Genomic DNA, 26,797 nt, shown 5'->3' on the forward strand with positions numbered 1-26,797 from the left:
GGGTCAGAATGGGGCGTTTGCATTTGTATGGGGGAATATAAAAATAAAATTTATTATTTAAAAAAAATAAATAAAAATAAAAACAAAATAAAATAAAATAAAATTATTAAATTAAAAAAATATTTTCTTTGTGGAGATGTACAGGATTTACTTATTCATTCTTCTTTTGATGGACATTGGATTGTTCTTAGTATTGCATCATTGTAAGCAGTGCTTGCACATGCCTCTTGGTGCATATGTCAAGAGCACTTTGGGGCCTCCCTGGTGGTGAAGGGGTCAAAGTCTCAGCACTATCAAGCTATTGCCAGCCACTGCAGCACCATTTCAATTCCCGACCAGAGAGGTAACCCACATGGCACAGCAGATCTCTCCTGTCTCGCCTGCTATTCCCGTCAGCAGTGTATTTCAGTAGGTCTGCTCTTCTGTTCCCCACTCTGTCTCTGGTGAATCCTCTCACCCACCCCTGCACCTCTGACCTACACCCCAGTTCTTGTATGCATAAATAAACAAATCTTTAAAAAAAAATTGTGTCTTGGAGGTGAAATCTTTGGCTATAAAGCATACAAGTTCTTAACTTTGGAGGCATTGGCCAATGGCTGCCTCAGTTTACACTCCCAGCTCTGTGGATGATGCTTTTGTTCCACATGACTTCAACTGGGGTGGCTCCCTGGGACTCAGCTATTGGCTTGACTGACACAGAACCTTCACGGTGACTCCATCATGTCAGCTGGGCTGTGCGGTCTCAGAACCTCTTTGCTGGGATTTAGACATTTTACACAGTGACTCGGGGCTATGGGAGCAAGTGCTCCCAAAGTCCCAGGTGGACTCTTTAAGACTCTTTATGGTGTAGGCTTGGCCATCCCATGTCATCGCACAGTCTCCTGGTCAAGCAATTCACTAAGGCCAGCCTGGATCAAAAGAAGTGATTATTTTCTAGGCATCTTGGACGTCCTGTGACCTCATTTTTTTTACCTTGTTAAACAATTTCAGCTTTTTGTGTGGATGCATTGGATGATGATGTTTACTTTTGTCTAATAGTTGTAAGAAGCTAGATCTCAGAGTTGATCAACCTGTGGTCATTTCCCAAGTACATGTGGGCCCTTTCATGATGTAAGTTTGTATGTCCTTATTTCCAGAAAGTTTCCTGGATTATAGGCTCACCACTTGTGGACCTTCAACTACATCCATGTTGGACATTCTTGGCTTATATTCACATGACATTCCAAACACAGAGCTAAAGGAGCACGGAGGTAAGGAGGCAAGGCACGGTAGTCACTTCCTGGGAGTCTGGCTGGGGCGTGTGTAGGAGGTGACACCGGATGGCGTGGAAAGGTAGGCAGGGACTAGAGTAATGGAAAGGCTGGAATGTCATGGTAAGTGGGACACCTAAGGCAGCAAATTTTGGGAAGAGTTTTTTTCTGACATCAGTATGGAATATGGACTGGAAGGAATAAGTCTATAGCAGGGAGACAAGATAAGCAATTATATTGCATCTGTCTATGTGAAAGGGGCAAAATGGGACAGATTCTAGAGTTATATAAAGAAGAATGAAGGGCACTTAGTGACTGTTGGATGTGGTAGGTAGCAGAGAAAGGAATGAAAGCTGACCCCTGAGTTTCTGAGTTGGGTGGTTTTAGACGTGGAGAGTTGGAGGTGTCTCTGGGACATCTAGCTGGAGGAGTCTGGTGGGTTTTTGTGTATAGGGATGGAAGATGAATAGTCTGAGCTAGATGATGCACCTGGGAGTTGCGATCTATGTGGTAGTTGCGATCTATGAAGACAGGGCAGATGAGATGGCTCAGGGGGAATGTGTGGGGTGAGATGAAAGCTGAGCACAGAGCCCTGGTGACTGAGGCGCCTCACTCATCAGAGGGGAAGGATATGAGTCATGTAGAGAAGGCCCAGGGAGTTGCAGAGTGGAGTGCTCTGTGCTATCAAATGCACTGGATGCAAAAATGGCCTGTGGCATTTAGGATCAAACAAACCATAAATAATGAGCAGTGGGGCAATGTGGTGGGGGTGGGGTGGGGGACAAGAGCACATAACCATGGGGGGAGGAGGGAGAAACTGATGAGGAGACAGATGAGTGCAGATTATTTCTGAGATGTTTGTGATGTTGTGATGGAAAATACAGAGTAGTAACTAGAGGGGTTTCTTCCTTTTTTTTTTTTTTTTTTTTTTTTTTTTTTTTTAGGACAAGGAAGTTTTGGGCATGAATGGATGGGGAAGGAAAAGGACAAGCAGGGAAAAAGTTGTTACGCTTGGGAGTGAGAGGGGAGAAAGATATTGCAATATGTTTGAAAAAATGTCTTCTGAGCATGTGGGAGGGGATGCTGAAACATAAAACAGATAAGAAATGCTAATCTGAGCGCACTAAGAGTAGTTAATTCCCAGAATGTTTTATAATCGTCTAGCCCACATATTGATATTACCTGTGTTCAATCAATAGGGCAAATATATTGAGAAGTATTTACATATTTATTTTATATCATTTACACTTCCTTTTTTTAAAAAAGATTTTATTTTTATTTATTTATACAAGCACTGGGTACAGTCAGAAGCGCAGGAGGGTGAGAGAATTCACCAGAGCCAGAGTGGGGAGCAGAACAGGCAGACTGATGAAATACACTGCTGAGGGGAGCAGCTGGTGGCAGGAGAGGTCTGCGTGCCATGTGGGACCCTCACAGGTGGCCGGGGATCAAACCGGTGCTGCAGAAGCTGTGGGCAGCTTTGCAACCCAGCGCTCAACCACTGAGCCACCAGGGGAGGCCTTACACATCTTTTCTCCAAAGGAAAGGGTCAATGTTTTACCCTTTCAATGCCTGCCATGGAACTGGTGCTTAGTAAGTGGTAAGTGATAAACAAGACATCTCTTATTTAGCGCATAATCAAGACCTTGTACACACGTAAAAAAACTTTCTAAGCATGCAAAATAGCCACAAAATTCTTGGGTGAAAGGTGATGCCCTTTTGGGGGAGGGACCTGTTTAGGTTCATTTAACAGTCAGTTATCAGCACTTCTTTCACCACAGGAGACTAAAAATAGGAAGGTGAGGGAGGAAGAGGGTGTCCTAAAGGCAGGCAGGCAGCATCAGCAGGAGGTGTGCGATCTGCCTTCCCCATAAGGTGCCAAAAAGCAGTAAAAAAAGCCAGACTCAAACCAGATCTCTTAGGAACTTAATTCCCTCATTCACTTTCCAATGGTCCTTAAAGGACACTGTTGTTTTGAGCCTTAAATAATATTGAGAAAAATGATCCTTGGCATCATTAAGAACAAAGCTTAACTGTTTCTAGGTGGGCATCATCTCCGAAAGGATGTTATGGAAAATGGATATTAAATCAAAAAGTTGAGGCTGAGATGGTCTAGCTGGCCACCCTCTGTTGCTTCGCCGAGCTGTCCACCAGCCTTGGACACCCTCCCCCTGTCTCCCTGGACTTCTTTCTTTTTCTTCCTCGGAGGCTGAACGCACATGGCACCTCTTCCAGGAACCCCCGCGACGTCCAGGCGGAAGCAACCTCCTCCTCCGCGGCGCCCCGCGCATCCCCCGCGGGCTGGCCCTGCACGGGTCACCAGGCCGGGCTGTTTGCACGGCCGCTTTCCCCTAAGGTATGCGCTCCTCGAGCTCGGGGCCCATGACCGCGCCAGCGTAGCCACACAGCGCCCGGGACGGCGCGCGGTGACCGCCTGCCGAGCAGAATGAACGTGGAAAAATCACTGCGGGCAGAGCCTGGGCGCGAGGTGGGCAGAGCTTCACGGAGGGGGGCGGGTCGGTGCCTCCTTCCCCTCGCATTCACGTCGGGCCGAGCACCAGCCGGCGCGGCTCGCACCTGCGTGGCGAAATGCACCTCCGCCGCCTGCCACTCGGGGTGCAGGAGGCGTCTCCAGGGGGCCAGTGTCCCCCAGTGCCCGACACCGCGCGGGCGACCTGGGGCGCGGGGGGCGGGGCTGGAGGGGAACTTGGCCCGCGCGCCCGGCCCCGCCCCGCCCGGCGGAAGCCCCGCCCCGCGCTCGTGCTGGCGGCGCGCGCCCCCGCCCGTCCGCGCCCCCGCCCGCGCCCCGGCCCGCCTGCGCCCCCGCCCGTCCGCGCCCCCGGCCCGCGCCCCGCGCCCCCGCCCGTCCGCGCGCCCCCGTCCGCGCGCCCCCGCGCCCTCGCGCCCCGCGCCCCCGCGCCCCGCGCCCCGCGCCCCCGCCACCCCGCGCCCCCGCGCCCCGCGTCCTCGCGCCCCCGCGCCGGGGGCGGGCTCCTGCGCGTGCCGGGCGGGGAGGCGGCGCGAGCCGGCGCCGGGGAACGTTGGCCGCGGGGGCGGCTCGGGCCTGGGCGGTCGCCGCGGCGGGTGCTCGCGGCCGGGCGGGAGGCGGCGGCGCAGCTGCGGCCGCGGAGACCTTCTCCTCGCCTGCGGCGCCGGCCGGGAAGTGAGTAAGCGCGGGATCGGCGGGCCGCGGGTCGGGGAGCCGCGCGGGCTGGAGCGGGCGCCCGCGGGGGCGGGAAGGGGTCCCTGCAGCGCCGGGCCCCCCGGAGCCCGCGGGGTGCGGGGTCGGGAGCCGCGGAGACGGCGCGCGGGGAGAGCCGGGGTCCCCGACCGTGCGCGCGGCGAGGGCCGACGGCGCCGCCCGCCCGGCCCTGGAGGGGCGAGCGAGGGGCTGGAGGGGCCCGGGGCGGGGCGGGTCTCCGGGGTCCCCCGAGCGCCCCGTGGCCGCGCGCGCCGAGCGGGTGCAGGCGCCGAGCTGATGCTGCCCCAGCCCGGCTCGCGGGGAGGAGGCGCCGCGTTAGGTGCTGAAGGGGGCGAGGAAGGCAGGTCCTGGCAGAGGGCAGGTGAGGCGGGCAGGCCCTGGCAGAGGGAAGGCAGGCGCCCCCAAACACCATTTCCCCGGGCGCCTAACCGTGCACCGGTGCGTCGAGGTCACCCGTGAAGGGAAAGTGCCCCGCGAGGAGGGGATGCGGCTCGCGAGTGCTCGCCCTGGAATTCCCGTGCCGGGCAGGCCTCGGGAGGAGCAGGACCTGCCGGCATCCTCCGCAGACGGGGACTGACGGGCCACCTGGGCGGAGAGCCGCGGTCGCCGGGGGCTGCGGGAGCGGGTGGTCCACGGCCGGGCGCGCAGGCTGTCCAGGTGCTGTCCCTCTGGGCGTGAAGAACGTGTGCGTCCAGCTGGATTGCAGTTTGTTTCATATCTGATTTATTCACTGTAGAGCTTTCCTTTTCCCAGTTTTGGGGAATTGGAGCCATACATTGCTTGGGTGGGAATAAAGCAGAGGGTCAAAGCAGCCTGCGGGAGAAATTTGGGAGAGTTTTGAAGATTCTTCGGAACATTTTAAGGGGGGGGGGAAGGAAACACCAACTTGGGAAGTGAAAAGAAGTTCCTTTCCATCCAACTAGAATTAAACTGCTGACTGGTAACTGCTAAACCCTCAGTGGCAAGAACCGCGCCTGACCCCCTGCAGGGGTGCCACACCGTCTATCTCGTGAAGGAAGGAGGGAAGCAAGGTGTGGGAGGGATGGGAGTGGACTGTCCCTGTGCCTGAAGGCCTCCCTGTTGGCCGTGTGAGGTACCCTAGGCACTTAGGTCTGGGCATCGAGAGCAGTGGCCGAGGTGGGTGGCCACGCTGCCCCTTTCACTTCTGAGTTGCCTCTTGGGGGTCAGGGGCATCCTCCTCGGGCAGTTGCTGCAAATCGACCCATTTCTGGCCCGTCTCTTTCCTCTCACCTGAGGAAGGAGAGTACTTTTGGTCTAAAGAAATTTGTATCCTGCCCAACTTTGGATCTTAGATCTGCAGTGAGATGTGTCCCTGTGCTGGATTCTACCTGTTCTCTGCGGTGGTTAGATTTCTGCTCTGCAGCTCCGGGCGCTGGTTCAGTCCCCCGGGTGGCAGTGCCTGTTGGGTTACTTTGTCTGCCAAAGTAAAACTTGACCTTTTATGAGTTGTATGAGGATTTTTATCATACATAAGTGGAATTACTTTGAATGGGGGTTTTCGAGTGTCCACTGTGCATGAGAGACACTTTGTACTTAGAACCGATGAAGTGCCAAGTTAACATATTTTATGTCTCTACAATAAATCTCTTGGGGCCTTCATTTCCTCAGATAGAAAATAATGCAAATATGACATTATGTAAAGCCTTGAAGAATTTCTCTTTAGTTTTAGGACGACTTCCTTGTGCAACTAGAGGATATTTACTATTTCTTGTTTTGGGGTGAGTCCGTAATTTTGGATGCCTTGTTCCAGGTTCTCCCACTGATGTGGTATTTTGTTATTTATATATTTAATTTATATTTACTTTCAAATCATCTTTTTTAAAATCATTTTTATTAGTATATAGTTTACCTGTATTAAAATACACAGAAACTCACCCAATTGTACACTTGACAGCTATGTGTAGACTATATATGTATATATACATATATATGTGTGTATATACACACACACAAACACACACACACACAGTACCTGTAACCACTATCCTGGTCAGGATAGTGAAATTTACATCATCCCAGAAAGTTTCCTCATGTTGGTTTGTAGTCAGTCCCACCCCCTCTCATTTATTTATTTATCCAGCCATTTATTTATTTATTTATTTGATAGAGGCATGTTTTATTTATTTATTTGTTTGTTTGTTTTGTTTATACATGCACTGGGTACAGTCAGAAGCGCGGGAGGGTGAGAGAATTCACCAGAGCCAGAGCGGGGGGCAGAGCAGGCAGAAGGACCGAAGTACACTGCTGAGGGGAGCAGCGGGCGGCAGGAGAGGTCTGCGCGCCATGTGGGACCCTCCTCCGCTGGCCGGGGAGCAGCCGGGGATCGAACTGGCGCTGCAGAGGCCGCGGGCAGCTTCGCAACCCAGCGCTCAACCGCTGCGCCACCGGGGAGGCCCTCATCTTATTTATTTTTAATTATGCTGTGTTGTCTACTTTTGTAGGATGTATACTGCCCAGCGTTAGTGGGTGCCATTCAAATGGGAGCCATTGCGAATGGCAGCAGCTGGGGTTGTGTCACCCACATTCCATATGCCTGTGCTCTGCAGGTGATTCAGGACTGCAAGTGCCCCTGTGACATACCAGACAGTATAGACAGAAAATGTCCCCTGAGTCCTCCCCTTCTTCACCAAAACTGCTGTTATCAGTTTGTTGTGATCCTTCCAGACTTTTCTCAATGCATTGTGCTCTACATATAGGTAATAAACAAAAAATCAGAGTTCTTCTCCCCCGTCACTCCATTAGTGACATGACACTATACACATGGTTCTGTATCTTGTTCTAATGGAATATTTGAGCTCTTTCTGTGTTGGAACACAGGGCGCTACTTGATTTCTTTGTGGGTAGGGCACAGTCTCTTAGGTGGTATGTTACACTGTATTATAGTGTAATACACTATAATAATACCATTTAAACTGTCTGCTCTTTCAGATGTTGTTGCAGTGAATAGGAAATAGAATATGGAATAATTGCATTAAGGGGTACATATTTAAAGTTTGAATTGATGGGGATTTAACCATGTTGCTACTGGAGATCTGGCTCATTTATTTCAGTTGTAGACATAAATCCCTGTTTATGATACTCTCTGTACTGAGGGACACTTAGTTAACTTCCATACTAATTCTTTGAAGGATAGATGTGTTGCAAATGCCTCCTGCCAGTCTCAGGTTTTTCTTTTTCCTTTGTTAACAGTGTCTTTAGTTGCGTACAAATTTTAAAAGTTAATGTTATATTTATGAAAAATTTTCCTTTAAGTTAAGATACTTTGTGTTTAGTGTAAGTGAAATTTCTCTACCCCAGGGAATGAATTATATATTACTGCATTTGTTCTAAAACGAAAATGAGTTTCGCTTTGCATGTGGAATTTCCATATGAAATCTTTCTATTTTCAGTTGGATAGTGAATTCCTCAATACTTTTTCTCATGTTTTTTTGGGGGGCAAAATATATGTACAATTCAGGGGCATTGAGTGCATTTATATTGCTGTGCAATTATCACCACCCTTCATCTCCAGAACGTTTTCATCTTCCCCAGTGAAACTCTGTGCCCATTAACAAATCTCTTTTCCTCCAGCCCCTGGCAAGCACCATTCCACTTTCTCTATGAATTTGGCTACTCTAGAGACCTCCTATAAGGGGAAAGATGCAATATTTGTCCTTTCCTATCTGGCTTATTTCACTTAGTATAATGCCTTTAAAGTTCATCTCTATGTGTTAAAAATCTTGAACAAAAAAAGATGAATACAACTGTGACCAAAATGGGCGAATAGCACAAGTTCTAGTGTACTCCCTCTTCACCTTTTATTAACATCTTGCATTAGTCGGGTGCATTTATTGCTGCTGATAAACCATTTGCTGAGTGCACAATGTCAAGCATCCTTAGTGTGATCACAGGATATGGCATCTGATGTCAGTGGACTATCATATGGAATAATTGCATTGCCCCCAAATCCTGTTTCACCTGTTCATTTCTTCTTCCCTCTTCCTGAGCTCTAGTAGCAAATCATCATTTTGCTATGTTTCTAGCTTTGCTTTTTCTACAATATCATATGATTGGGACCATACAGTTTTGTATCACTGAATCATGAGTATTCCATTGTATGAAAAAAACCACAATTTGCTTATTCTTTCACCTATTGAAGGACGTCTCAGTTTTTCCCAGATTTTGCCAATTAGGAATAAAGCTTCCATAAATACTCTTATTTTTTGTATGGACATAAGTTTTCAGCTCTCTTGTTTAAGTGGTTGTTGGATGTTATGGTTAAGAGCTGCATTTAGCATTATAAGAAATTGCCTGTCTTCCAAAGTGTTTATAATATTTTGCATTCTCAGTAATTTAAAAAAATTTATATCCTAGGACACTATATGTTCCTAAAAAATAAGTCTGCTTCAAATAGTTCTGTAAAATTAAACTTCATCTGGAATGATTTCTGTTACCTTTGTTGGTTGTCTTTTTTGTCATTGTATGTCTTAATGTGTTCTGAAATTTAATTTACAAACTCATTTGAGTGTGAGTGTTCATGATTTTGTATTTATCTCTGTGCTCACCCTTCTCTGTGGTGATATTTCCAGGTACTTCCATTGACCGACTGCTTCCTAGTCAAGAATCAGGTATTAGAGTGGGTCAAGTCTCCTGTTCTTTCAGGTAATTAAGACTATTTTAGATCTCTTAAAAGATTATGTGAATATCTTGATTCAGTAGGAACTGTGTTTTTATCACTTTTATAAGCCCAGAACATTATATAAATCATAGTTCTAGACAGACTGGCAGCAGTATTTTTTAGCTTCCTTTCAGCTCCAGACTCATCCTTGGCTTTTAACAGTGAGTCTGGCTCAGATACCTTCTGTTTCTCCACCTCCTACGCACCACTGTTGCCCTACAGGAAAGCTACACCTGCTTCTGCAGGCAGAGTCTAGCAAGCCTGAACCCTCAGTCCTGCTCACAGTTGTGTGTATTTGTTCTGTTTCTGACTCAAATGGGATGTGTCTAAGTTTTGATCCTATTACTATATATTTGGAGGGAGGAGGCATTAAAGTGTCTACTTACTGGGCTACTTTCACTACCAGATTTAATTGACCAGGCCCTGTTTTGACTTTATACCGCTTCTTTTCTTTGTTATTCAGCTTATGTTGATAACAGAGGTCATAATGGGCATTTTATCTTTTGCTCGAATGGGAATACTGTCCCTGTTTCATATATGATGCTTACAAAATTCTGACTGCAGCATTGAGGTGACCAGAGGGCATGGGTGGGACTGGGGGGAATGGGGACAAGGGGCCCCATGGACTATGGTTTTTGTCAATTTAAGGAAGTTTTCTTCTGTCCAATGTATTTTTATTGGGTGTTGACTTTTATTGAGGCTTTTTTTTTGGCATTTGTTGACTCTACCAATTTTTTAAAAAAATACATTAAGGACAGGAAAGATTTTTCTGAATTGTAGACAACTGAAAGAAGCAGATATATGGGATATGATATACTTGTTAGTGTATTTTTAACCAAAAAAATGAATCTTTAGGAAAGACATTTTGCAAACCCATACTTACATCGACCGTTAATATATCACAAAAGAGCCAAGAGCATACAGCGGAGAAAGGAAAGTTTTTACAGCAAATGTTGCTGGGAGAACTGAGCAGTCACACACCGAAGAATGAAACTAGACCACTATTGCATACCTCAAAAATCAACTCAAGATGGATTAAAGACTTGGATGTAAGACCTGAAACCATAAGACACATAGAAGAAAACAGACAAAGCACTCTACAACATTGGCTTCAGGGATGTCTTTGGAGACTCACCTCCAGTGACAAGAGAAACAAAAGCAAACATAGACAAATATGACTACACAGGCAAGAAAATATGGTGAAATGAAAAGGCACCCTTACTGAGTGGGAGAAAATATGTGGGTACATCATCTGTTTGACAAAGGCCTAATATCCATGATCTGCAAAGAACTTCATAGACCTCAACAAAAAGGAAAAACAAATAGCCCAGTAAAAAAAAAAATGGGCCAAACAGCTAAATGGACACTTCTCCAAAGAAAACATACAGGTGCTAACAGGCACCTGAAAAAATGCTCATCAGCACTTCTCAGGGAAATGTAAATCCAAACCATAGTGAGATACCAGCTCACACTGGAGAGAATGATCCATAGAAAAAAGACAAGAAACAACAAGTGTTGATATGGGAGAAGGAGCCCTTTCACCCTGTCGCTTGGAACGTCCAGCCCCTGTGGAGAACAGTATGGAGGTTTCTCAAAATATGAAAAATAGATCTGCCATATGATTTAGCAGTTTCACTCTAGATATCCGTCCAAATAATAATAATAATAATAGGGCCTCCCCGGTGGCGCAGCTGTTGAGCGCTGGGTTGAGAAGCTGCCCGCGGCTTCTGTGGCGCCGGTTCGATCCCCGGCTGCTCCCCGCCCACCGGAGGAGGGTCCCACATGGCGCACAGACCTCTCCTGCCGCCCGCTGCTCCCCTCAGCAGTGTACTTTGGTCCTTCTGCCTGCTCTGCTCCCCGCTCTGGCTCTGGTGAATTCTCTCACCCTCCCTTGCTTCTGACTGTACCCAGTGCATGTATAAACAAAACAAACAAACAAACCAGCAAACAAATAAATAAAGCATGCCTCTATAAAAAAAAAAAAAAAAAAAAAAAAAAATAATAATAATAATAACAAATTAGAAGGGATATATGCACTCCTATGTTCATTGCAGCCCAGTTTACAATAGCCAAGTTTTGGAGGCAATCTAAGTACCCAGTGACATGAGTAGATAAGGAAGATGTGGCATGTAGACATGATGGGATAGTACTCAGCTATTAAAAATAAGATGAAATCTTCTGGATCTTCTGTTTATGACGACGTGAACGGACCTTAAGGGGATGATGTTAAGTGAAATAAATCGAAGGAGAAAGACAAATACTGTGGGACAGTTTCGCTCATTTGTAGACTATAAAGAAATGTGACAAAGGAACAGACAAAATGAAACCAAAACAAAATTCTGACTGCAGCATTGAGGTGACCAGAGGGCATGGGTGGGACTGGGGAGGAGAGGGGACTAGGGGCCCAGTGGACTATGGTGGAGGATTATGGTGCGTGAGTGTAGGTGTGGTGTGTCAGCATACATCTGAAGAGGTGAGGTTCTCTGCCCCTAAAACATATACGGTGTTGTAAACTAATGGAACCTCGTTAAAAAAAAAGATACTATTAAAAGAAACACAAGTTATCTTAAATTTGTGTATATCAACACATTAAAATTGTGTATCTATTAACACATTATCTATAAGCTAAAACAGGACTGAAAGGCTGCAGCAATCCGGCTTGGACTAAATATTCTTATAACTTAGCCTCACTGTAGTCAAGTAGTACTCAGTAAGAAAAATGTTTTTGGTAACTTGTGAGACTCTATAAGGGTTTTTCCAGACCCTAAACCTTCCAACTTTTTCCTGGCTTTTCCTCTTTACTCCTTTCTTTTAACTTTTGTCTCTGCCTGCTTGCCTCCTCTTGCCAGAAAGAGACTTTTTTCTACAAGTAATAATAGCTGTTACTTGTTGTGAGTGTCCTGTGTGTCAAGGGATTTTCTTTCTTTTTTTTTTTTTTTAAAGATTTATTTATTTATGCATACAACAGCTGGGGTGCAGGCCAGAGGTGCGGGGGTGAGAGGATTCACCAGAGACAGAGTGGGGAGCAGAACAGGCAGACTGATAGAGATACACGGCTGAGACTTATCTCTTTGTGCCACCAGGAAGGCCCCCAAGGGATTTTCATAGAAAATGCGTATTCTTTAATCTTTATGACAATTTTGGAAGCTAGGAATGGCATCTCCAGTGTCTGGGTGAGGAAACTGAGCTCAGAGAAGTCACAACTTGTGTGGGGCCATGCAGCGAATCAGCGATGGGGGAGTATTTGTGGCCAGGTCAGACGTCAAAGCCCATGTTCTTTCCAAATGCCTTCTCGGCACGCCTGCTCCGTGTGGGTTTTGTCTTCTGGCTTACCTCTTTCGTTTCCAAGCGTGGTGATGGTCATAAGACTGCCTTGTGTTTCCAGTATGATTTCCTTGAGAGACTTTTTTCTTTAGTCAGGTACTTCTTTGCTTTTTAGCAGTCTGGTGGTTCGCATTTGAGAGAGTTCTTATTATGACTAACTGCACAAACAAAAATAGAATAAATAGTGTTGTGGTTAAGTATGTGGCTTTGGAGTAAACTATTTTGGTTGGATCTCGAGGAGGATATTTTTCTTTTAACTTCTTAAACATTATGAAATGTTGGCCCTCAAAAAGGTATAGGAAATAAAAATACTGAATACTTTGTGTAGGCACCGTTCAGCATAAGGAAGTGAGCTCCTTTTAAAGTTGAACCCCTATGAAACTCCATCCTGATTGTACGCTTCCTTTCTGAGGAAACCATTCTGATTCTCTTTTTCACTCCTGTACATATTTGTATACTTCTGTTACATATGTAGATAGCCCGACATGTATAATATTGTTTTGTATTTTAAATCATACTAACACTATCTTTTTATAGCATGCTCTCTCTCCATGTTAAGAGACTCATCCATGTGTAGCTCTGGCCCATTCATTTTCTTGACCGCATAGGATTCTGTGATTTGTCTGTGTCATAGTTTACTTTTTTTTTTTAAGATTTATTTATTTATTTATACAAGCACTGGGTACAGTCAGTTGGAAACGTGTGAGGGTGAGAGAATTCACCAGAGCCAGAGCAGGGAACAGAACAGGCAGACTGATGAAATACACTGCTGAGGGGAGCAGCGGGTGGCAGGAGAGGTCTGTGCGCCCTGTGGGACCCTCACCGGTGGCCAGGGATTAAACTGGTGCTGCAGAGGCTGTGGGCAGCTTCGCAGCCCAGTGCTCAACAGCTGTGCCACCAGGGGAGGCCCTCACAGTTTACTTTTATATTTTCCTGTAATTAGTTCTGATTTTTTGCTTTGCTATTACAAGTAATGATGCTGTGAGCTTTGAGTATTCTTGTTCTGTCTTCTTGTGCGCACATACTTGTTTCTTGCACCATGTACCTAGGAGTAAACCACACTTGTGTGCCAACTTGTTAGTGGATGTCACTAAACTGTTCTCAAAAGTGGTTTTGGGCCTCTCTGGTGGTGCAAGGGGTTAAGATGCAACTTATGAAGCTATCCCTTGCCACTGCATCACGAGTTTGAACCCTGGCTGGGGAGCTACCCATGTGGTGCAGCAGACCTCTCCTGTCTCGTCCGCTGCTCCCATCAGCAGTGTATTTTGGTCAGTCTGCCTGTTCTGTTCCCCACTCTGTCTCTGGTGAATCCTCTCACTGCCCCCCCACACCTCTGGCCTGTACCCCAGTTCTTGTATGCATAAATAAGCAAATCTTTAAAAAAAAAATAGCATGGTTTCACCAACTTACATTTGTAGTAGCCAAGCATGTGTGCCTTTTATTGGTCCCCTGCTATTTCAGGTGTTGGCTTTGCAAATCTGATGGGTGCAAATGTAATCTTATTTTGTTTTTTGATGTTTTTCTGATTACTAGAAAGCTTATACACTTATCCTTTTTTTTTTTTTTAATAGAGGCATGTTATTTATTTGTTTGTTTTGCTTTTTCTGTTTTTTGTTTATACACGCACTGGGTACAGTCAGAAGTGCAGGAGGGTGAGAGAATTCACCAGAGCCAGAGCGGGGAGCAGAGCAGGCAGAAGGACCGAAGTACACTGCTGAGGGGAGCAGTGGGCGGCAGGAGAGGTCTGCGCGCCATGTGGGACCCTCCTCCGGTGGCCGGGGAGCAGCCGGGGATCGAACCAGCGCTGGAGAGGCTGCGGGCAGCTTCGCAACCCAGTGCTCAACCGCGCCACCGGGGAGGCCCCACTTTTCCTTGTTTTTATTGGCTCTTTAGTTTTCCTTTCCTGTGGTTTGCTTATTCACATCATTTACCTGTTTTCCTACGGTGTTGTTTCCCTTTTTCATGTTGATTTATAATTTTTACTAAATTTGGGATGCTAGTATCTCACTTAGATGGTTTTAAGTATCTTCCAATTTGTCTCTTGCTTTCAAAACTTTGAAAAATAGGATTTTTTTGGCACCAAAGTTTTAAATTTGTGGTTTTAATTTATTGTTTATGAAATCTTCTCTGCAGACCAGAGACAGAAAGATTATCCTAGTGTCGTTTCATATAGAAAAGGTTATATAATGCACTTGATCTTAGCCAAAAGGCCAAGAAGCGATTGGAAAGATTATATAATGGACCAGGAGACGTGAGGGATTTCTGCTTCTGCTTCTGTTATTTTCCATTTTCATTTCTTTAATGTGAAGTAGAAGTATCACCTGGAACAAGACTTTATTTATTTGAATGTGTAACATATGGGGTATGATTAGGTTATTTCTAAACCTTCACATTCTGGTTCTCTCTTGCTTTGCTTGTGGTTTTTATAGCTTATAATCACTACTAATATGTTAATTGAAATTAAAGATATAAAGAACTTAGAAAAGAAATGGTTAACATCCAGGATTTTGATGTGATCAAAAAGAAATACAAATAATTTGATTCAAGTTGAAACACATTTAATTGGTCTTACTTTTTTTCACTGATTCCACAGACATTTGAAGAAGTTACATCTTTCTAAAAAAAATCTATGGACAATGTAACTATAGTAATAGCTAATGGGGATATTTTTTCTGAAATATGGCCATGAAAACCAGAGCTTTGCATGTCTTTTCAAGAGTGTGCCATTTTCTTCATCATTTACATGCTTTTTCTATTTCCTTATAAGGAGTTGTGTATCTTTGCATAGATTTAAATTTTCTCTTCTTTTATGAACTATGCAGCCTATGTAAGGTTTTAGGAAAAGCAATAGGATTTGCCTTCAGCAGACTAGAGGCACCATTTTCCTTTTCTGTGGTTTACTTTCCCCCTATATTCTTACATTCTGTTTTCTGATTCTTTGGGCACATTACATTTTTACCTCTTTACCACCTTTTAACTTTGGTTAAAAACTTTTCTCTATTCTAAATTTAAAATGTTGCAAATGATTGATGATAAAGTATTTAGAATTCTTCAAAGCCTGTATTTTTTGCATTTTTAAATAAATCGGAAAAACTGTCAATTAGGAAAAGGAACCTTCCCTATACAGTTTCTCATCCAGAAAGGTAGGTACATACTTATAGCAATAATCACGATTAGGTAACAAAAATGTTAGCTAACATTTATGAGGGTCTTATTTTGTGCGAGGTATTTTGCTAAATGACTTATATAGTTTATCGAAGTGTTATTGCAGTCCTGCAACATTATATTTAGCTATTCAGAGTTCTGTGTAGTGGAGGAGTGCGGTTATTGACTTTGTTTTCAGTGGGCCTTAAGGAACTTTATCAGACTTGTAAGAAGAACATCTCTAGGGTTTTACAAACTTTTACTATCACTTGTGTGTGTGTGTGTGTGTGCGTTTTGTTTGTTTGCTTGGTTGGTTTGAAAGAGAAAAAAGAAATATTAGAGGATCGACAGCTGAGAATGTTCCTGAAATAAGCAAGGAAGTTTGTTTTCTGTTAGAGAAGTTTGACTAGCTGTAGCTTAGCACTTATCGGAGAGGATCTCAGTTATCTCTGACTTCCTCATTAAAGGGGCATCCAGAGAAACGCTGACAGGAGCTTTGCTAGAAGACAGGGAACTTGCTCAAGAAGCTTCTCACCCCTGGATGCTTTGAGATAATGGAGAGTTGGTCGTGTCAAGACATTACCAGGAGGATTTAAGGGAAACCTACGTGCACTTAGAGTCTGCTCTTTCCTTTAATCTCTGCTGTGGGAATGCCTTGACTTCTGCCTGCAAATATAGTCCAGCTCTGGAGCACATTGCCTCCTGGCTAGGGCGGCTGCAGAAACTGCCAAGGGGCTGGACATTTTGCGGCAGCAGTCTCCTGGCCCCTTAACTCTGTGACCTGTGGTCTCATCCCAAACTTTGGTTTTGGGACCCGCGTGGAGTCCTTGTGTTTGCCCTGGAGGGGGCGATGTGGCATAGTGGAAAGCAAATGGACTTTGGAGTCAAATTGTTGCCTAACTTCGCAAATGACTGGCTTTCTGACCTTTGGCCAAGTTAACCATTTGACTCTCCATTTCCTAATCAAATTCGTATTTATTTCAAAATTTATTTTTTTATCAAGATATAATTGATACAGCACATTATTTTAGATTTGGGTGCATTTCTTAATGATCAGCATTTGTATATATTGTGAAAAGATCACGAGTCGTTAACATCTGTCGTCATACATAGGACATCTGGTTTTTTTTTTCCTTGTGATGAGGATTTTCCTCATCTGATTCTAGTATCCACATTCTTGATTTGCTCCTCAAGTCTAGCACAGCTTAATCTCGTTCGAGGTAATTTAAGAGCAATGATTTCCAAAGTAGGAGACATGCAAAATGATGTTCTAGGCAGGATATGAAAAGAAAAAAAAGCAGTTAACTTTTACTAATCTGTAACTGACAGGTTGACACTTTGCTCGTCAGTGAGTCTGGTGATATGTATACCAGGTGTGGTAAGTGAGGTAACCTGAGACCATAGTGGGAACACCACCACCTGGAGGACCTATAATAAAGTTTTTTTTTATTATAAGGTAAATAAAGCACTTACTATTCTTTGAAGCCTATGTTTTTGTATTTTTTTTAAAGATTTATTTTTATACAAGAACTGGGGTACAGGCCAGAGGCGTGGGAGAGTGAGAGGATCCACCAGAGACAGAGTGGGGAGCAGAACAGGCAGACAGACCAAAGTACACTGCTGAGGGGCGCGGCGGGTGAAGCAGGAGAGGTCTGTCCCGCCATGTGGGTTGCTCCCTGGCCGGCCGGGAATCGAACCGGTGCTGCAGAGGCTGTAGACAGCTTCACAGCGCTGTGTTCAAACCACTGCACCACCGGGGAGGCCCTGTTTTTGTATTTTTAAATAAATCAGAAAAAGTGTAAATTTGTGTTTGCTTACATGCTGTGTGGACATACTGTGGTTCACCTCTGCCTGGGTTAGTGTTTTTTCAGATTATATTATCTGATTTGAATGAAATGAACTTTACTAAATAATCAAAGGGCTTTAAAAGATACCTACAAAGTAATTGCAGATTGAAGTTTCAGATTCAGCTGACAATAGAAATAATAATGCAAGCACTCAAAAACAGTGATGAACTTGTCAAAAACATATTATGAACTTGTCAGTCAAATGCAAATACAAAATAAAAATGATCTAGGGCCTCCCCTGATGGCGCAGGCAGTTGAGCGCTACGCTGTGAAGCTGTCCGCAGCCTTTGCAGCGCCGGTTCGATCCCAGCCGGCGGGCGAGGGTCCCACATGGCGTGGCAGACCTCTCCTGTCTCGCCCGCTGTTCACCTCAGCAGTGTGTTTCTGCCTCTTCTGTTCCCACTCTGTCTCTGGTGAATCCTCTCATCCTCCCGCACATCTGGTCTGTACCCTGGTTCTTGAATAAAGAAATAAATAAGTCTTAAAAAAAATAAAAAATAAAAATGATCTAAGTGGATTAAAGGGGAATAGTTACAAAAGACTATTTGATTTATGTATACTGTTAATGCTGGGTATATCATGCATTAAAATATTTATTAATGCTAGTATGAGGCTAATATTATCAGTGGAGGTATTTTAAAACTAAGCATTCCGAATATGAAGACAAACTTACTGAACTTTTTTGGTGATGATTATACAGTGCTAATTAATCTAGTAACTTAAAATTTTATTGACTTTATACATTTTATGCATTTTTAGATGTTTCTTTGGTGATTTCTTACTTTAGGAGTAATACACAAAAAGCCAGAAACAATTGTTCTTCCTGTTTTGGTAAAAGGGATTGAAAAAATATAGACAAAGTGATGTTAGTTTGGTGTCAAATGAAAATTCATCCTTTGTTAGCAGATATTGCTTGGATACTCATAGAAGACATTGCTGGCTTTGAAGTAACACAAATTATGGAGTTTGTGAGAGTTTCTGCACATTTGGATTAAAGTATGGAGCTTATATCTTTGGTATACTGCATTTCAACAGTAAAATACATGGAAACTTGCCTTTCCCCCCAAAGCCACTAAAGAACAGGTTTATCCGATAATATACTCAAAGGAAATGACTTAAAATTTTATTGTGAATAGGACATATAAAGCGTTAAGAAATAGTGCAGTATGCCAAAACCCAGTAGAAGTACATCCTTCTTCCTTTCTGATTTGGTGATCGTGGCTCTCATATATTTCTTTATATTTTTGCTAGATTCGTAGAAATTAATAAGTAATATCTTATATTCAGGGCCAGAGCTAGGGGATGAATGAGGCACCTAGGTCCTCAAATGGAAGGAGCCTGTCACTTTGGGGCTTGCAGATCCCAGAGAATGATGCTTTCTTAAATTTGCAACCTAGGTTCCTAACTTCCTCACCCCAGTCCTATTCTGTTTTGTTTTTTTTTTTATCAGTTTGCATGTCTTTAAACTTTACATAAATGGTATACTTTTGTATATATTCTTCTGCAACTTTTTTTTTTTCAGTTAACATACTGAAATGGATCCATCCCAATACATGCAGCTCTCCTGTGTAGTGTTCAGTCATGTGACGATACAGAGTTTCATTTTCACATCCTTCTGTTGATGGACAGTTAGGTTGGTTTTGATTTTGCAGTGCGAGACGTCCTGTTGTAAGCATTCTTACACACTTTTCTTTATGCGAGTGTTCCTCTGGGACCTAGTCATATAAGGGGAATTTCTGGGCAATGAGGTATGTAAATTTTTAACTTTACTAGCTATTGTCTTTGTTGTTCCAAGTGGTTATATTTATTTACACGTTTACCAGCAGTCTGTGAGAATGCTGTTGCTTCTTATTTTTGCCAAAATAAATGGTATTGTCAGACTTAATTTTTTTCTGTCTGTTGGGTATAATGAGTAAAATACAGTCTTGTAAATCTTTTTATTATAGAGTAAAACAGATACTAAAAACGTGTAGCTTAGTGAATTGTTACACAGCAAACACTGTGCAATCACCCAGGTCAAGAAATAGAATTTGCTAGCTCTTCCAAAGCGCCCCTGTGTCCCCTCCCAGTCACAGCTCATTTCTCTTCCAGAGTAACTGCTCTCACAATTTGTATACCAGTCGCATCCTGGGTTTCTTCATAGTTTTAAATCCCAATTGTGAATCCTTAGATATTATAGTCTGTTTTAAATTTTTGCAACTTTTTATATATTTGCTCTCCATTTCATATACTTGCTTCACATTGTCTCTTCTGTGAATTGCCTCATATCTTGTAACAGTTTTTCTTATCACTTTGTATAAGTTTTGTGCATCCTTGATATCAATATGCATTGTATTGAGTCTGCCACAGTTTGTATATATATATATATATACACACCACAGGTGGATCCTTGTGCCATTCATTGAAAAGACTGTCTTTTCCCTACTGAATTGTCTTTTTACCTTTGTTGAAAATCAGCTGACAGTTAGTGTGATTTATATGTGGACTTTGAATTCTGTTCTGTTGATTTTTATTCCTATACATGCACCAATACAATGCTGCGTTTTTTTGCTGTAGTTATGCAGTAAGTTTGAATACATTCCTGAATTTGATTTGATAATTTTTTTAAAGATATATTTATTTATGCATACAAGAGCTGGGGTGCATTCCAGAGGTGCAGGGGGTGAGAGGATTCACCAGAGACAGAGTGGGGAGCAGAACAGGTGTATGTACTGAAATGCACTGCTGAGGGGGGCAGTGGGCGAGACAGGAGAGGTCTGCTGCGCCATGTGGGTAGCTCCCTGGCTGGGGATAGCTTCCTAGTGCTGAGACTTAACCTCTTGTGCCACCAAAGATGCCCCCATTTTTGCTAACCTTTTGTTGAGGACTTTTGCATCAATGTTTTATGGGCATTAGTTGGTAGTTTTCTTTTTTGTGGTGGCTTTGGCTTTGGTTTGGGCAACACTCACCTCAGAATCAGCTGGGAGGTAGCTTCTTGTCTTCTGTTTTCTGGAAGAGATCATACGGAATTGGGTCTGGAGATTCCTTTTATGGAGGTTTTAAAGAAACAACTACAAATTCAATTTCTTTAATAGTTAAAGGCTTATTCTGGTTATCTGCTTCAGTTTTGGTAGTTTGTGGTTTTGAGGAATTGGTTATTATTTTTTTAAGATTTATTTATTTATGCATATAAGAACTGGGGTACAGGCCAGAGGCATAGGGGGTGAGAGGATTCACCAGACACAGAGCAGGGAGCAGAATAGGCAGACTGAAATACACTGCTGAGGGGAGCAGTAGTGAGACAGGAGAGGTCTGCTGCTCCATGTGGGTCTCCCCCTGGCCAGCCTGGGATCAAACTCTTGCTGCAGAGGTTGCGGATAGCTTCACAGTGTAGTGCTTAACCCTTTGCACCACCAGGGAGGCCCAGGAATTGGTTATTTTTTAATCTACGTTGTCATATTTATGTGTATAAAATCGAACACAATATTCCTGTAGTATTTCCCTTAATGTTCACGGGTTCTATAGGGATAGGCCCTCTTTCATTAGTGATGTTGATAACTTATGCCTTCTCTGGTTTTTTGTTTATCTTGCTAGAAGGTTGTCAATTTCTTTTCAAAGAACCAGCTTTTGATTTCATTAACTTGTCTTTTTCTGTTAGTAAATTTTAGTTGAAATCCATTATGGTCATTTAAAAATTTTTTTTGTATGATTTCAGTTCTTTTTGGTTAATGTTTGTTCTATGTCTCAAGATATGGTCTTTCTTAATGCATATTTCATGTGCAGTTGGAATGAATTTGTACATTGTCATCATTGGGTAGAGTGTTCCATAAATATCAATTAGCTCTAGTTGGCTAATCGTGTTGTTTAATCCTTCCACTTGCCTCTTGCCTTTCTACTTGCATCAATCAGAGGAGTGTTGATGTCTTCAGGCATGTGTGTGGATTTGTCTATCCTTTCAGTTCTGACTGTTTTTGTTCAGTGTATTTTGAAGCACTATGGTTAGGTATATATACTTAGGATTGTTGTATCTTCTTAGGGAATTATATATGTTATAGGCCCAAGGATATCACTTTATAGATACTGTTTTATACAGCTGCTTTTTACGTCATTAAAGAATAAAGAAAAATGCAATTGTATTGTCTTTATTAAAAAAATAAACTTAATTTTTAAGGTCAGTTTTAGATGAACTCTTTCCCCTGTTACTTATAACTTATGTTAATATGGGGCATTTATTCCAGTGAATGAACCAATGATGCTTCATCATCATTAACTAAAAGCTATACTTTATTCAGACTTCCTTTCTGTTTAGCCACAGCCCTTTTTCTGTTCCAGAATCCCATCCAGGATACCATGTTAGATTTAGTTGTCATGTCTCCTAAGACTTCTGTTGACTTTGTCATTTTCTTGGGCTTTCTGGTCAAGGTCTTTATGATTTGACATTTTAAAGGGGTACTGGTCAGGTATTTTGTAGATTTTTCCTCATTTGAGATTTGCTTGATGTTTTTGTCATGACTAGACTGGGTTTTTGGGAGAACGATCACAGATGTGAAATTTCCTCTTTCTTCATATCATGTTAAGGCTACATACTGGCAACATGATTTATTATTATTGTTTTGAACTTGGTTATGTGGCTGAGGTAGTGTTTATCAGGTTTCTCTACTGTCAAGTCATTCCTCCTTATTTCCATGCTGTTTTCTTTGGAAAGAAGTCACTGGAATTCTTCTGCACAAGGTTTTCTCTGTTCTTCATTTATTAATTTATTCACCCATTTATATCAGTATCAATTTAAGAACATTTAATACTGCTTTATTTTGCTGCTGAGATTATTCTGACTTTGGCCTTCAGGAGTGCTTCCAGTTGGCTCTGTGTCTGATGTACCTTTATCATATATTTTTTAATTTCTCCCAGAACTTTACTTTCTATATTATAAGAAGTGCCAGGCTTATCTTGAATATTTCTTGCCTCAGCCATTTCTCCAAGGGGCCCTGGCTCCTTTTAGCTGGAGAGTAGAATTATAAACCCAAATGTAGGCACTCGGTGTACTAGTTGCTGTTGGGTTGTTTCCAGACCCTCTTAGTTGACAGAGCAAGGAAATATAAATGTGTGTACTAACCATCTCTGTAGGGGCTTCTATATGTAACTATCTGTATCTCTCTTAATATGAATATATACTATGTCTCCACTTGAAATCATTACCATGGGATCATTCTAGTTTCTCACCTTGCTTATCTATAACCTCCCACTCCCATCCATTTACTTACTTGTCATTTCCAGTGTAAGGCAGCATCAGAATTGTTCATCTGTAACCTGTGGGAAACTAGATTACAGTTCCTTAGGTCGCTATATCCTCCCACCACCCTTAGTGAGGTTGTGTTCTGCATTTTATCCTGGGATCCTCTGATGTCCTAAAGGATCAAAAATATCTACATACATTAAGGTTGCTCTGTGTTTTAAATTTCTGTCGGTTTTGACAAACACATCATGTCATATATACATCATTACAGTATTACCTGGAATAGTTCCACCACCCTAAAATTTGCCCTGTTCTTTACTGTTCATTCCTCTTTCCTTCCCTGCAAACCTCTGGCAACCACTGATCATTTTACCATTTCTATAGTTTTGTTTTTTTCCAGAATGTCATAATAAAATTGGAATCATGTATGTAGTAGCCAATATTCCACTTACGGAAATAGAGCAATTTGTGCATTCACTTCCGTTGAAGGGCATCTTGGTTGCTTCCAGTTTTTGGCAATTGACTAAAATTGGCATAAACACTGGAATGCAGGTTTTGTGTTAGCAAACTTTTCAACTCAGTTGGGTGAATACCTAGCTGTGTAATCGCTGGAGCATGTGGTAAGACTGTGATTAGCTCTGCAAGAGACAGCCCCTGTAGCTGTTGGTGCCTTCCCACTAGCAATGGTGAGAGTTCTTTTGCTCTGCATTCTTGTCAACATTTGGAATTGTGGTTTTAAAAACCTTTTATCCATTTTAACAGGTATGTGGTGTTATCGCCTTGTTACAATTTGTTATTTCCCCATGACAAATGATGTTCAGCCCATCTTCATGTTCATGTTTACTTACCATCTATGGATCTTTGGTGAGGTGTCTGTTCTTTTGATCATCTTTTTTTTAAATTTTTTTCAAGATTTATTTATTTTTATACAAGAGCTGGGGTACAGGCCAGAGGTGCGGGAGGGTGAAAGGATTCACCAGAGACAGAGTGGGGAACAGAACAGGCAGATGACAGAAATACACTGCTGAGGGGAGCAGCGGGTGAGACAGGAGAGGTCTGCCGAGCCATGTGGTAGTCTTGCCAGCCAGGGGGGATCAAGCCCTCACTGCAGAGGCTGCGGACAGCTGCACAGTGTGGCACTTAACCCGCTGTGCCACCAGGGAGGCCCCTGATCATCTTTTAACTAGGCTCTTTTTTATTGTTGAATTTAAGAATTATTTTCCTAATTGGATGGAAGTCCTTCATCAATTATGTGCTTGAAAGTATTTCTTTCACTTTGGGGCTCATCTTTTTATTCTGTTGACAGTATGTTTTACAGAGCAGTTAATTTCAATAAAATCCAACTCATCATTTTTTTCTTTCATGGATTGTGCTCTTGGTGTTGTATCTAAAAATTCATCCAGTCATTTTCGCTTTGGGCTTAAGACATTGAACAGCCTCTTCTAGCAATGTCTAGTTTCAGCTTTCAGATTGATCAGGGTTTGCTTGCATTTTCATATCTAAAACTCTGCTCTTCTTTATATTTTGCAGAGACAGTGCTCTGCATTCTTCATTTAAAATTTCACTTCAAAGATGTTTATTGTTGTGTTGCTTAGAGTAGTTGATAATTGGAAATAATTACTAACAATCAATGTTTGGATGAATGATTGTAATAAAATTCCATTCTGCCATCAAAATTATGTTTTTGAAGAGTATTCAATGACATGGAGAGAGGTTCAAATGTATAATTTTCCTCCGGCCTTATTAAAATATAATTGACAAATATAATTGTATATGTTTAAAGTGTGCCTCATGATGATTTGATGTATGTGTACACTGTGAAATGGTCACCACGATTAAGTTAATTAACACATCCGTCACCTTATAGTTACTTTTGTGTGTATGTGTGTAGTGAAAATGTTTAAGATGTACTCTCAATTTGAATTTGTACTAGCACATTCAAGTACAACACAGTGTCAGCTATTATCACCACACTGTATGTTTGGGCCTCAGAAGTTGTTCATCTAATTACTGAAAGCTTGTATCCTTAATCCACATCTCCTCCCGACCCCAACCCCTGGCAGTCACTGTTCTTTTCTCCCTGCTTCTATGTTGGCTTTTTTTGTTTTGTTTTATTAGATTCCAGATGAATGAGATCATATAGTATTTGGCTTTGTCTGGCTTATTTCACTTGGTGCTGTGTCTTTTTTGTTTTGTTTTGTTTGTTTTTTTAATTGGTAGGATGACGCTCCTGAACGGGGTGATTAGGATCCACTGTTAAAAAGACCATGAAGATCAAACATGTTTAAAAAATACACTCAGTGGATTTCTCTCGTGATGTACACAGGATGAAGCACGGGAAGGATGGGTGCTTATGGCAGCATAGAATTTTATTGTACATTAATGTGGACAAAAATTTTGGCAGTTGAAATGGGAAAAAGGGTGGATATGAGAGTGATTATGAGGAAGGAAATGGCAGGGCTTGAAATCAGGCTTAGAATGTGAAGGGAATGATAAGGATGTGTTGTTATCTCTAGGTTATGAGGCCAAGAAAAGGCAAAGTGCCAGAAGTCCAAGTGGAAGGAAATAGAGAGATGGACGTGTCTCATGTATGACTTGTCTTCTTTTCTTACCGGCTCCTTTCATAGCACAGAAGCGTTTGATTTTGGTGATGTCCAGTTTATCCTTTTTTTCCCCTTTATGACTTGCGCTTTTCGTGTGATATGCCAGACCAAAAAGATTTTCTCCTATGTTTTCTTCTAAAAGTTGTATACTTTTATAGCTTCCTCTGTCTGCCATTTTGAGTTAATTTTTGCATATATGGTCTGAGGCACAGGTCAAGGTTCATCTTTTTTATTGAAGTATAATTGATATTTAATAGTCTCAGTTGTAGAACTTAATGATTCAATAAAGGTTCATCTTTAGACTTATGAATAATACCAAGCTTAGCCTTTCTTCATTGAATTTCTTTTGCACCTTAAAAAATTGGCCATATTTGTTTAGCTCTTTTTCTAGGTTGTGTTCTGTTCATTTATTTGTCTGTGTGCCTGTTGCCTTGCTAATAACATGCTGTCTTGAACATGAGCTTTATAGTAATTCTTAAAATTGAGTGGCATGAGATATAATGGACATATTAACTTCAACATAAGACATTATAGCAGGATATAACATTTTAATATTTGTACATATTGCAAAATGGTCGCAAGAAATCTAGTTAATATCCATCACCATAAAAACTTACAATTTTTTTTTCTTGTGATAAGAAAAGTTTTAAGATTTACTCTCTTACCAACTTTCAAATATGCAAAACAATATTATTAGCTACAGTCACTATAGTGTATACTGCATTCCCTTGACTTAGTTTATAATTCCCTTGAATTATTTTATAATTCCTTTGACTCACTTTACCCATTTTGCACAACCCCCCCACACCTCCTGCCTCTGGCAACCACCAGTATGGTCTCTGTACCTATGATTTTAATTTATTTTTGAGTTCCGCATCTAAGTGAGGCCTTATAGTTACTTTGCTTTCTTTTCAGTTTTTCTCTGTTGTTCACTGACAGCAGCTTGATTATGATGTAACCATCATGATGGCATTTTTTGGCTTAACTTTTTTGGGACTTGCTCATTTTCTTGAATCTGCAGGTCTGTCTTTCACCAAACTTGTCATGGGTTTTCAGCAATTATGTCTTCAAGTATTGTTTCAGCATCAGATCACTGCACTCATGTTCTCCTTCCGGGATTCTGATGAGATGATGAATGTTAGGTCTTTTACTTTTGATTACCAAGTCCCTGAGATTTTATTTCTCTTTTTAAAAAAAGACATCACCCCCCCCCCAACCCCATTGTTTAATTCCAATATATCTGCTCAGTCTGTCTTAAAGTTCATTGACTTGTTACTCTGTCATCTCCATTCTGCTGTTGAGTCCATTCAGTGAGTCCTCCTCTGCCGGATTATATATTTCAGGTCTAATGTTTCCATTTTTCTTTACATCGTTTGTTTCTCTGCTGACACTTAATATTTTAACTTATGTTCCAGAGTGTTTGTGATTGCTCATCTGAGCTTTTTTATAGCAGCTGCTTTGAAGTCTCTGTCAGATGACTCCAACATCTGTGTCATCTGGTCAGTGGCATCTGTTGCTTGTCTTTTCCTTTGTGATT

The 26,797-nt window shown here is 42.3% G+C and overlaps 1 protein-coding gene across 5 annotated transcripts in view; it reads left to right on the forward strand.

Annotated features, from left to right (window-relative positions):
• The first annotated feature begins 4,358 nt into the window (after positions 1–4,358).
• Positions 4,359–26,797, forward strand: part of DTNB (dystrobrevin beta) — a 192,356-nt gene continuing 169,917 nt past the window's right edge. For 4 of the 5 annotated variants that reach the window (XM_037528400.2, XM_054701271.1, XM_054701272.1 and 1 more), the window contains exon 1: positions 4,359–4,413. The gene's annotated coding sequence lies outside the window, so the exon portion shown is untranslated. Of the gene's footprint in view, positions 4,414–9,041; positions 9,115–26,797 lie in introns of all 5 variants that reach the window. The other variant, XM_037528399.2, reaches the window with a different exon arrangement.

The sequence above is a fragment of the Talpa occidentalis genome, unplaced genomic scaffold (assembly GCF_014898055.3).
Source record: "Talpa occidentalis isolate TD23 unplaced genomic scaffold, MPIMG_talOcc4v2.1 talOcc4.5, whole genome shotgun sequence".
Taxonomy (NCBI): Eukaryota; Metazoa; Chordata; class Mammalia; order Eulipotyphla; family Talpidae; genus Talpa; species Talpa occidentalis.